The following is a 10,479-nucleotide window of genomic DNA, read 5'->3' on the forward strand; positions in this document are numbered from 1 at the left end:
AAAATAGATAAGGCCTTTGAGGCTCTAAGAGAGATTATTCTGCTGGAGGAGTTTAAAAACTCACTTCCAGAGATGGTAAGAATTCATGTGGATGAACAGGAAGTTCAAGCTGTAAGAAGAGCAGCAGAGATGGCAAATAGATATACAGTGGTACGTCAGGCAAAGTTTAGCTTCCGGCAAAAATTTCTTTTTGTGAGGGACAGACACTGGGAGAAGGGGAGATCCTACACTATGAAACAAAGAGTAGAGAACACTGGTTCTTGTTTGCCACGGGTTAAGAAGGAAGCCCAGGAAGTTGGAAAGGAGGTGAAGTGCTTCAGGCGTTTCCTCTGTGATAAAGTGGGACATGTAAAGTCACAGTGCTGGTCATTAAAGAAAGGCATTGTGGGAAAAGATTGGTAATAGAGGCTAAGGCAGTGGCAGTAGTGAAAGCAGTAAAGGAAACCCCAAGAAAAGCCGAGGAGCTGCAGGAGAGTGCACAGCCTAGGTAGCGGCTGGATATAGAGTTGGTACCTGATTTCTATAAATAATTCACCTCTGTGGGTAAAGTTTACTCAGAAAGAATGGGTAGGGGGAAGAGCAAGTAGCTATATTTTGAGAGATATAGGATCTAACCAGTGTCTAATAGTAGGAGATGAACATATTTGTACTCTATCTGACCTGTTACCCAAGAGTGTGATAATTTGTGGGATAGATGAACAAAAATTTAGCATTTCCCTATGTAAGATCAGTTGGACTGCCAGCTCAAGACTGGGGAAGTTACAAGTTGGAGTGATTGACAGGGTATCAGTTCCAGGAATCCAGTTTGTGCTTGAGAATGATTTGGCAGGGTCCAATGTGGGAGTCACATCCTTTGTTGTGGAGAAGCCCAAGGAAGACAAGGAGACTGAGGAGTTAACTGAAAAATACCCTGGAGTTTTTCCAGACTGTGTAGGAACAAGATCCCACTATCATAAACACATCACAAAGCAAAAACTAAAGAGAAAAACGAAACAGTTGAGGTTCAGTTACGGGAGACACTGTTTGATGTAATGGAGCAGGAAACACCTGCAGAAGTAATGGGTCATACAGAAGTATTTAGTCGTGGAAAGTTAATGGACTTGCAACAGAAAAAAAAGTCAATAAATGATCTATATGTTGATACATATTTAAAAAAGGAGGCAGAGAATATTGCTGAGGGTTATTACCTTAAAGATAGAATCCCAAGAGAAAAAATGAAGACCACAGCAGGTTAGTGCAGAGGAGAAGTGGGCAGAAGTGCACCAGATTGTGTTGCCGGTCGTGTACTGTTACAGGTAACACATGAACTCCCAGGAGAGGATCACCTCGGTGTACCGAAGACTCAGGCCAAGGTACAAAAGCTTTTCTATGGGCTTGGAAGGCTCAAGGATGTGGTTAACTTTTACTGATTATTTCATAAATGCAAATGGTAGGTAAGCCTCAGGCGGTAATAAAACCAGCACCTTTGTTACCAATCCCCACATTTGAAAAACCTTTCATGTGGTTGTGTAGGCCCCAGCTGAAAAATGTGTTGCTGGAAAAGTGCAGCAGGTCAGGCAGCATCTAAGGAGTAGGAGAATCGACGTTTCGGGGCGTAAGCCCTTTTTCAGTCCCGAAACGTCGATTCTCCTGCTCCTTGGATGCTGCCTGACCTACTGCGCTTTTCCAGCAACACATTTTTCAGCTCTGATCTCCAGCATCTGCAGTCCTCACTTTCTCCTAGTTGTGTAGCCCCACCCAAGACCTAAAGTGGGAATCAATCTTTGCCAACCATATTGGATAGGTACATCAGATTTCTGGAGGCAATTTCATTATGGAGTATTAAGGTAAAAAGGATGGCAGAAGAGATAGCAGCAATCTTTACACAGTATGGGCTTCCCAGAGAGATTCAATCAGATCAAGTGTCTAACTGTATTGCCAGGCTGTTTAAGGAAGTCATGGAGTGCTTAGGAATACAGCCCTTTAAATCAAGTGCATATCATCCTGAATCTCATGGAGTTCTGGCAAGGTAGCATCAGATCCTGAAGACCATGTTGAGAGGGTCCTGTCAGGATTACCAGAATGATTGAGACAAAGGTATCCCAACCATATTGTTTGCCATGAGAGATGTCCCAAATTAATCTACTTAGTTTACACTCTTTGAGTTAATATTCGGACATGAAGTGAGAGGTGCTTTGAAATTAATGAAAGAGAAAGTGACAGGACCAAATTCGGAGATCTCAGACTTGGCTTATGTATTGGAGATGAGTGAGAGATTAAACTGGGGAGGTGAGTTGGCTCAGCAGCACTGAAAAAGGGCACAGCATGGAATGAAGCAAGTAGCAGATTAAAAACTCTGAAATTCGGACATTTGTCCTGTGGGGATGACATGTCAGTACTGTTACCAGTGGTAGGAAATCCCGTCAAAGCCAGGTTTAGTGGTCCCTATCAAATTGAGAAAAAGTTGAGTCAGGTAACTATCTGGTAAAGCTGCTGGATAGAAAACAAAAAACGTGTCGCAAGTATCATGTGAAAATGTTGAAATCGTATTATAATGGAGAGAAAGCACTGGTGTTAGTGATTCTCTGCAGAGTGAGATACCAAATACAGATCTTGTGGAGTCTGATGTGCCACAAAATACATTAAACAATGAGGAAGTCCTTAAAGAGTGGGATAGGTCTCAGGAGCAAACAACACACTTGAGAGACTTGTTACAGCACTATGAGGACATTTGCAAGAATAAGATGGACAGGGCAAATCCTATTATGCATGAGATGGACATAGGAAATGTTGTTCAGATAAAAGAACAGGCTTAATCCTTTCCAAGCCAGACATCTGGATAGGAATAATGTGATCAAGGAGAGTCAGCATGGTTTTGTGAAGGGCAGGTCGTGCCTCACAAACCTTATTGAATTCTTTGAGAAGGTGACTAAGGAGGTGGACGAGGGGAAAGCGGTAGATGTGGTGTATATGGATTTTAGTAAGGCGTTTGATAAGGTTCCCCATGGTAGGCTACTTCAAAAAATACGGAGGTATGGCATTGAGGGTGAGTTGGAGGTTTGGATTAGGAATTGGTTAGCTGGAAGAAGACAGAGGGTAGTAGTTGATGGTAAAGGTTCATCTTGGAGTGCCGTTACTAGCGGTGTTCCGCAAGGATCTGTTTTGGGACCATTGCTGTTTGTCATTTTTATAAATGACCTGGAGGAGGGGTTAGAAGGTTGGGTGAGCAAGTTTGCGGATGATACGAAAGTCGGAGGAGTTGTTGACAGTGAGGAAGGATGTAGCAGGTTACAACGGGATATAGATAAGCTGCAGAACTGGGCAGATAGGTAGCAAATGGAGTTCAATGTAGCTAAGTGTGAGGTGATTCACTTTGGTAAGAGGAACAAAAAGATGGGGTACTGAGCTAATGGTCGGATACTTGGTAGTGTGGATGAGCATAGGGATCTTGGTGTCCATGTACACAGATCTTTGAAAGTTGCCACCTAGGTAAATAGTGCAGTGAAGAAGGCATATGGCGTACTGGCTTTTATTGGTAGAGGAATTGAGTTCCGGAGTCCTGAGATCATGTTGCAGTTGTATAAGACTCTGGTGCGGCCGCACCTGGAGTATTGTGTGCAGTTTTGGTCGCCATACTATAGGAAGGATGTGGAGGCACTGGAACGGGTACAGAGGAGGTTTACCAGGATGTTGCCTGGTATGGTAGGAAGATCGTATGAGGAAAGGCTGAGGCACTTGGGGTTGTTTTCATTGGAGAAAAGAAGGTTTAGGAGTGACTTGATAGAGGTGTACAAGATGATTAGGGGTTTAGATAGGGTTGACCGTGAGAACCTTTTTCCACGTATGGAGTCGGCTATTACGAGGGGGCATAGCTTTAAATTAAGGGGTGGTAGGTATAGGACAGACGTTAGGGGTAGGTTCTTTACTCAGTGAGTCGTAAGTTCATGGAATGCATTGCCAGTAGCAGTGGTGGACTCTCCCTCTTTATGGGCATTTAAGCAGGCATTGGATAGGCATATGGAGGACAGTGGGCTAGTGTAGGTTAGGTGGGCTTGGATTGGCGCAACATCGAGGGCCAAAGGGCCTGTACTGCGCTGTATTCTTCTATGTTCTATGTTCTATCTCCAGAAGGTTGCGATGCTCAACGAAGGTATCACCAAACCGAGTCAGAGTGAGTGGGGCTCACCGATCGCGTTAGATTACTTACAGAGTGGAAACAGGCCCTTTGGTCCAACAAGTCCACACCGACCCGCCACCCACCCAGACCTATTCCCCTCCACCTAACAGTACGGGCAATTTAGCATGGCCAATTCACCTAACCTGCACATTTTTAGACTGTGCGAGGAAACCCACGCAGACAAGGGGAGAATGTGCAAACACCACACTGTCAGTCGCCTGATGGCGGGAGTTGAACCTGGGTCCCTAGCGCTGTGAGGCAGCAGTGCTAACCACTGTGCCACCGTGCCGCCCACTAGTTCCCAATCCTGACGGGACTCAATGATTTTATGTGGATGATCAGAAGGTCAATGCTGTAACAAAGTGAGACTCACACCCAATACCAAGGTTGGAGGGAGAAAGTGAGAACTGCAGATGCTGGAGATCAGAGTTTAAGAGTGTGGTGCTGGAAAAGCACAGCAGGTGTTGGAAGAGCAAGAGAATCGATGTTTTGAGCCTCAGCATTTGCTCGACACATCGATCCCACTGCTCCTCGGATGCTGCCTAACCTGCTGTGCTTTTCCAGCACCACAGTCTTCAACCATGATTGGAGGACTGGATGGAGACAGTGGCATAAGCCAGTCACATAATCAAAGCTGGACTTGATGCATGGTTATTGGCAGGTACCTTTATCAGTGAAACCGAAAGACATTTCTCTATTTGTTTCCCCAAATAGGTTATATGAATTTAAAGTGATGCCCTTTGGAATGAAGAATGCACCAGCCACATTCCAAGATTCATGAACACAGTTGTGCATATAGTTAAACTGGAAACAGTGCAAAGAAGCTTTACAAGGATTATGCCAGGATGAGTATGCCTGAGTTATAGGGAAAGGTTGGCCAGGATTGGACTTTATTCTTTGGAAAATAGGAGAATGACAGATGACTTTATTGAAGTATATAAAATCATGAGGGATTGAGGTAGAATGAATACCTATTGTCCTTTTTTCCATCAATGGAGAATTGAAAACGGGAGGGCATAGATTTAAGGTGAGACGGGCAAACTTAAGAAGGACCTGAGGGGCAACTTCATCATGCAGAGAATGGTGCGTATGTGGAATGGGCTACCAGAGAAAGTGGACGAGGCAGGTACAATAACAACATTTAAAAAACAATATTGGGATAGATACATGGATGAGAAGGGTTTAGAGGGGTATAGACCAAATGCAGGCAATTGGAACTAGCTGAATGGGCACAGTAATACAGCATGGAACAGTTTGGGCTGAAGGGCCTGTTTCCATGCTGTATTACTGTATGACTCTGTCACCTCATTCAGAGCAAGAAACTCCCAAAGAGAGAGCAGGGCCCCTTAAAGATCGACAAGGTTATCTTTGTGTTGAACTTCAGAAGGAAGGGAGACATTAACTTCATATTTGTTGTCAGTTTTTGCTGGGAAGTAAATACTGACATTTCTAAAACCGTTCACATTACAGAAGAGGCATTGCTGGAGGTCATAGAAAATATAAAGATAGATAAATCTCTGGGACCTGATTGAGAGCATTCCAGACTTTGTGGTAAGTTAAGGTGGAAATTGCGGGGCTCTTTGGAGAAATATTTGTATCATCTATAAATATCGACGAGGTGCCAGATGACTGGAGAGTGGCTAATGTTGTTCTTTTGTTTAAGAAGGGATGTAAAGAGTCTGGCCTTCAGTGGTGGGTATGTTGTTTGAATTGATTCTGAAAGAGAAGGTTTACACGCAATTGGAGAGGCAAGGAATGGTTCGGGAGCGCGGGTATTGTTTTGTGTGAGGGAAATAAGATCTCCCAAACTTGATTGGGTTTTTTTTGAGGAAGTAACCAAGAAAACTGATGAAGGCAGACATTGTTTACTTAGAGTTTCAATTTGATTCCCTACAGTGTGGAAACAGGCCCCGTTGGCCCAACCAGTCCACATCGATCCTCCAAAGATAACCCACCCAGACCCACTATGTTCTGACTAAGGCACCTATAGCAATGGGCAATTTAGCATGGCCAATTCACCTGAGCTGCACATCTTTGGACTGTGGGAGGAAACCCACGCAGACACAGGGGGAATGTGAAAACTCCACACAGACAATTGCCTGAGGCTGGAAGCGAACTGGGGACCCTGGTGCTGTGAGGTGTAGGTTTTAGTGGAGGTTACAGAGATAGGTAGGGGTGTGGGTGTTGGTGGAGGTTACAGAGATAGATAGGGGTATAGGTGTTGGTGGAGGTTACAGAGATAGGTAGGGGTGTGGGTGTAGGTGTGGTTACAGAGATAGGTAGGGATGTAGGTGTTGGTGGAGGTCAAAGTGAGGTTTGTAGATGCTGGAGGTACAGAAATTGGCTGCGTTATTATTGTTGGAGGAGGATATGGAGATATGTTCAAGTGTAGTGGCGAGGAGGTCACAGAGATAAGGGGAGATGCAGGAGCTGGAGCTGGTTACAATTCTTGGTTGCAATGTAGAAACCAGAGAGGTTTATGAGATAAGGAGGTGCCATTGGGATGGAGATAGTTACAAAGTTGGGGACTGGTGTTGGTACTGCGGGTGGTCATGAGATCAGGACGGGTGTGTGTGCGAGAGTAGCTTACAGAGTTGGGGTGCAGGAGCTGGAGGATTTTAAATAGATAGGTGCATAGGGGCAAAGAGGTTACAGAGATAGGGAGGAATCGTGCCTGATGTGAATTCTCAGTTCCCTCACTGAGCAGCTTCTCCCAACCCTTGGTGTATTACCAAGAGAAAGCAGAAAGGATCATGGCAATCCCATGACTGCCCATCACCCATATATCTTACTGTCAATGTCTGGAACTGTGTTGTGCATTCTGGAATATTAGCATATTCTAACCTGAGAAAAGTGAAGGTAACTCCATGCTTGATCGTGGTGAGGCCTCTTGAACTGGACAGGGCAATGTGTGACCTCACAGACCAAGTGTGACCTCATCGTGTCCATCACAGAGAGAGATCAGACATCACAATCAGTTTGTAACCTGGCTTCACCTGAGGCATGAGGCTGCACAAGGAAACATGGGGAAGGCAAGGTCACTGCACTGACTGTGTCTCGGGCTGATCTGTCTGGGAGTGAATGTGACTAGGAGGCTGATCAAAACAGCTTCACCTTACAAACACTCTCATCAAGATAATCAGAGAGTAGATGGTTAATTTAAAATCTTCCTCAGGGACTGACTGAGGGTTTGGGTGGAATGTTCTCAGATATATTCAGAAGAAGTTTAGAATTTATTCAAACTGGCAAGATATTCAGAACTGATTCTTAAACTGGGACAGAAATCTTAAACTTAAAAGTCACTCCTTTCCTCTGATCTAGCTAATCCTGATATCCCTACCACTGAAGACCCTCATAGCGGGAAAAATGTACAGTAGAGAATGGATGTGTCATTAATTTGAGGAGCGCAACAGAAAGCTCAGAGACAATGCATGCGAGAGAGAGGAAGACAGGAGCAGAAATTGAGGTGGAGAGGGATTGATTGAAGTGGAACTGGATGTGAGAGATTAGAATGGGAGAGCGGTATCCCATGGTGAGCATTAGAGGGGAAGGCATTGTGGATAGTACAGAAATGATGCCCATTTTCCTGAATTCCACCAATGTTCTCAAGGGTGCCAATCTCAAGAGCTTTTAGAGACACTAACCATTTTCAGCAAGTGGCCATGGATCTGAATACTCCTCATCAGCTTTAAAAAGAATGTTTCATCCAAAACTTGAGATTTGTTGGATACTTGGATGGAATTGATTGTGGAATTGAAAATCTGCACTGTCTCCTACAACTCAGGTCACAGTGATGACAGGGGAGATTACAGGAAAGTTGAAATGGAGAAAGATGTCTTTCCAGTTCCAGGAAAACGTCTCTCCCTTTGTTCAGGGCAGATTTATTTCCTGGGATTGCCTGAATGGGGTATTGTCCGTAATGAATGAGAATGTGTTTGAGGAATTGAGTCAAATACTGTGTTTTTTCTTGTTTCATGATGTTCACTCTCTGCTGGAACCAACACCCACCCCGCTGCCATTGGTCTGATTTCTGTGACATTCTGTGTGGGTGAACCTGAAGACTGGCACCTGCACTCGTCCTCCGACCACTTCATTCATTTTAGTCAAAGGCAGACATTATATATTCGATGTTTCCTGCTCTGTTTGTCTCTCAGGAGTAACATGGAATATTTTCTCATTCTCTCTGTTCAATAAGAAACAATGAAGCTCATCTGCATTTGTTTGCGCTGAACATGAGGTTATTTTTCATCTTGTCGTGTTCTCTTTCAGTATTTCATGACCAGGATCAAATTCATTGATTCACTTCAGGAAGAGGAGCTTTTACTGATTTAGCTTTGATGTTCTGAACCCAGATCCTGAGGACACAAATTGCTGGAAGTTCTGCTGCTTATCCTCTTGCTTTCATTGTCCCAGACCCAGATTCCAGTTCATATTTAATCGATGATCAGTCTCCACATTGTGATTTCTCCATTTCTCCCTCAGCCCTTGAGCCTCTCACCAATCCTTCACTGTCTGATGTTCTGGGTAATAGGCCAACTTCACTCTCTGTCTCAGTCTGCCTTTCTCTCTGATTATTCACTGCATAATCCTGAATCTGCCCCAGCAGGGCTCAGGCTTCCCTCTGGATATTAATTTAGAGTTAATTTTATCCTTATTCTGAGATTAAACATAAATGTCTAATCATAAAAACGGCCACTGTCACTTAAAAGGGCAAGTTCCATAGGTAATTAGGAATGAAACTCTATTGCATTTCACTCAATGTAGTTTCATCAAAAAATCCCAGAAATTCCTCCTTTTTAATCCTGGGATTTACGTACATCTGTTAGTCCACATTCCTTCAGAAAAAGAGAAACACACTTTTCTCAGCTTCGTATATCGCAAAGAGATTTGCAGAAGATGACGTTGATTAAGCCAATGAAGGGTGGTCCCTGTTACAAGGTAGGGAAATGACAGCAACATTACACACATGGAACTTCCGCAGGCAGTAATATTATCAGAACCAGGTCACCTTTTATTTCTTTGAGTGCGGGAAGAATTGTGGGAAAGAATTGTTGGTCACAAGACAAGGGGGATATTTCTGCGGCCTTTCCTTCAACAGCGAGAGGAGTCAGGTTTAAATTGCTTTGCCAATGCAACAGCTTCTCTGCTGTGACCCTCCAATAGTGCAACATTTCTTCATTAATGACCATTCAACTTCTCGCACTATCTTAGAATGGAGGATCCATAAAATGTTCTTCAATTATCACTGAAATTCCTACAATGCAGTGCTCCCCCAGCTCTCTACCCCAATCCGGCTCAGCTGGACAGGAAGATGGGAAGAAGAGTGGAAATGCAGTACTGACAGTGGATTCTTTTGTTCGGGGAACAGGGTGGTGTTTCTACAGCCACAAATATATCTCCAGCGTGCTATGATAACCTCCCTGCTGCCAGGGTCAAGGACATCACAGAACAACTGCAGGAAATTCTACTGGATTGAAAGACAGAGGCAACGCTTCATGTTGGTGACAAAAACCTTGATAGGAAGGCAGGAATGTGATCCATAAAACAGATTTGAGGCAGCTGGGAGTAAGATTGAAAAACTGTAACACAGTCATCTCAGAATCACTGCCAGTCCCACATGCTGGTGAGGAAACAGAAGCATTGAGCGGTTAAAATGCATCTGGAAAATGGGTTCAGGATTGCAGAGAGCATATTTCAGAGGCATTGGGACCAGTTTTGCAGCAGGTTGGACTTCAACAAGTTGGACAGTTTACATCTTGGCACGACTGGAATGAACATCCTCACAAACAAGTTTGCGAGTGCTGTTGGGGAGGTGACAAACGAGATTGGAAATGGCCTGGGAATGTAAGAGGAATCTTACCTTCAGGGGAAAGCTGCATTGATATTCTTCCTCCCCGATCAGTTTCTGAGCCATCCTTTGCTGTGTCCTAAATTGCTCCCAGTCGCTAGATTTACCATGGTTTCTGCCATTCTTACCTACCATTTCAAATCATTGAATGGATTGCAATCTGTAAGTTTGTTTATCATCACACTTGCTGGTAACATTGACATCAGAGCAAAATGTCTGACATTTCCATCGAGATTTTACAAAACAAGATTTACACCAGTCCAAAAAAAGCAAAGAAATAAATAGATGACATTGGAACATTGGATAGGTGTGAGAATTTAAAATTAACAATTTGGAAGACAACATGCCTGTGTAGGTCACTGCAGTCAGTGAATGATCAGGAAATAGGATTTGTTGGCAAAGAAAACCAGGAGGACAGAAGGAAATTGGACAAAATAAATGTTTGGAGTATATAATCTGGTGTTGGGCCAATATG

Source organism: Chiloscyllium plagiosum, unplaced genomic scaffold (assembly GCF_037043375.1).
Source record: "Chiloscyllium plagiosum isolate Xiang-an unplaced genomic scaffold, Cpla_swu_hap1 HiC_scaffold_33, whole genome shotgun sequence".
NCBI lineage: Eukaryota > Metazoa > Chordata > Chondrichthyes > Orectolobiformes > Hemiscylliidae > Chiloscyllium > Chiloscyllium plagiosum.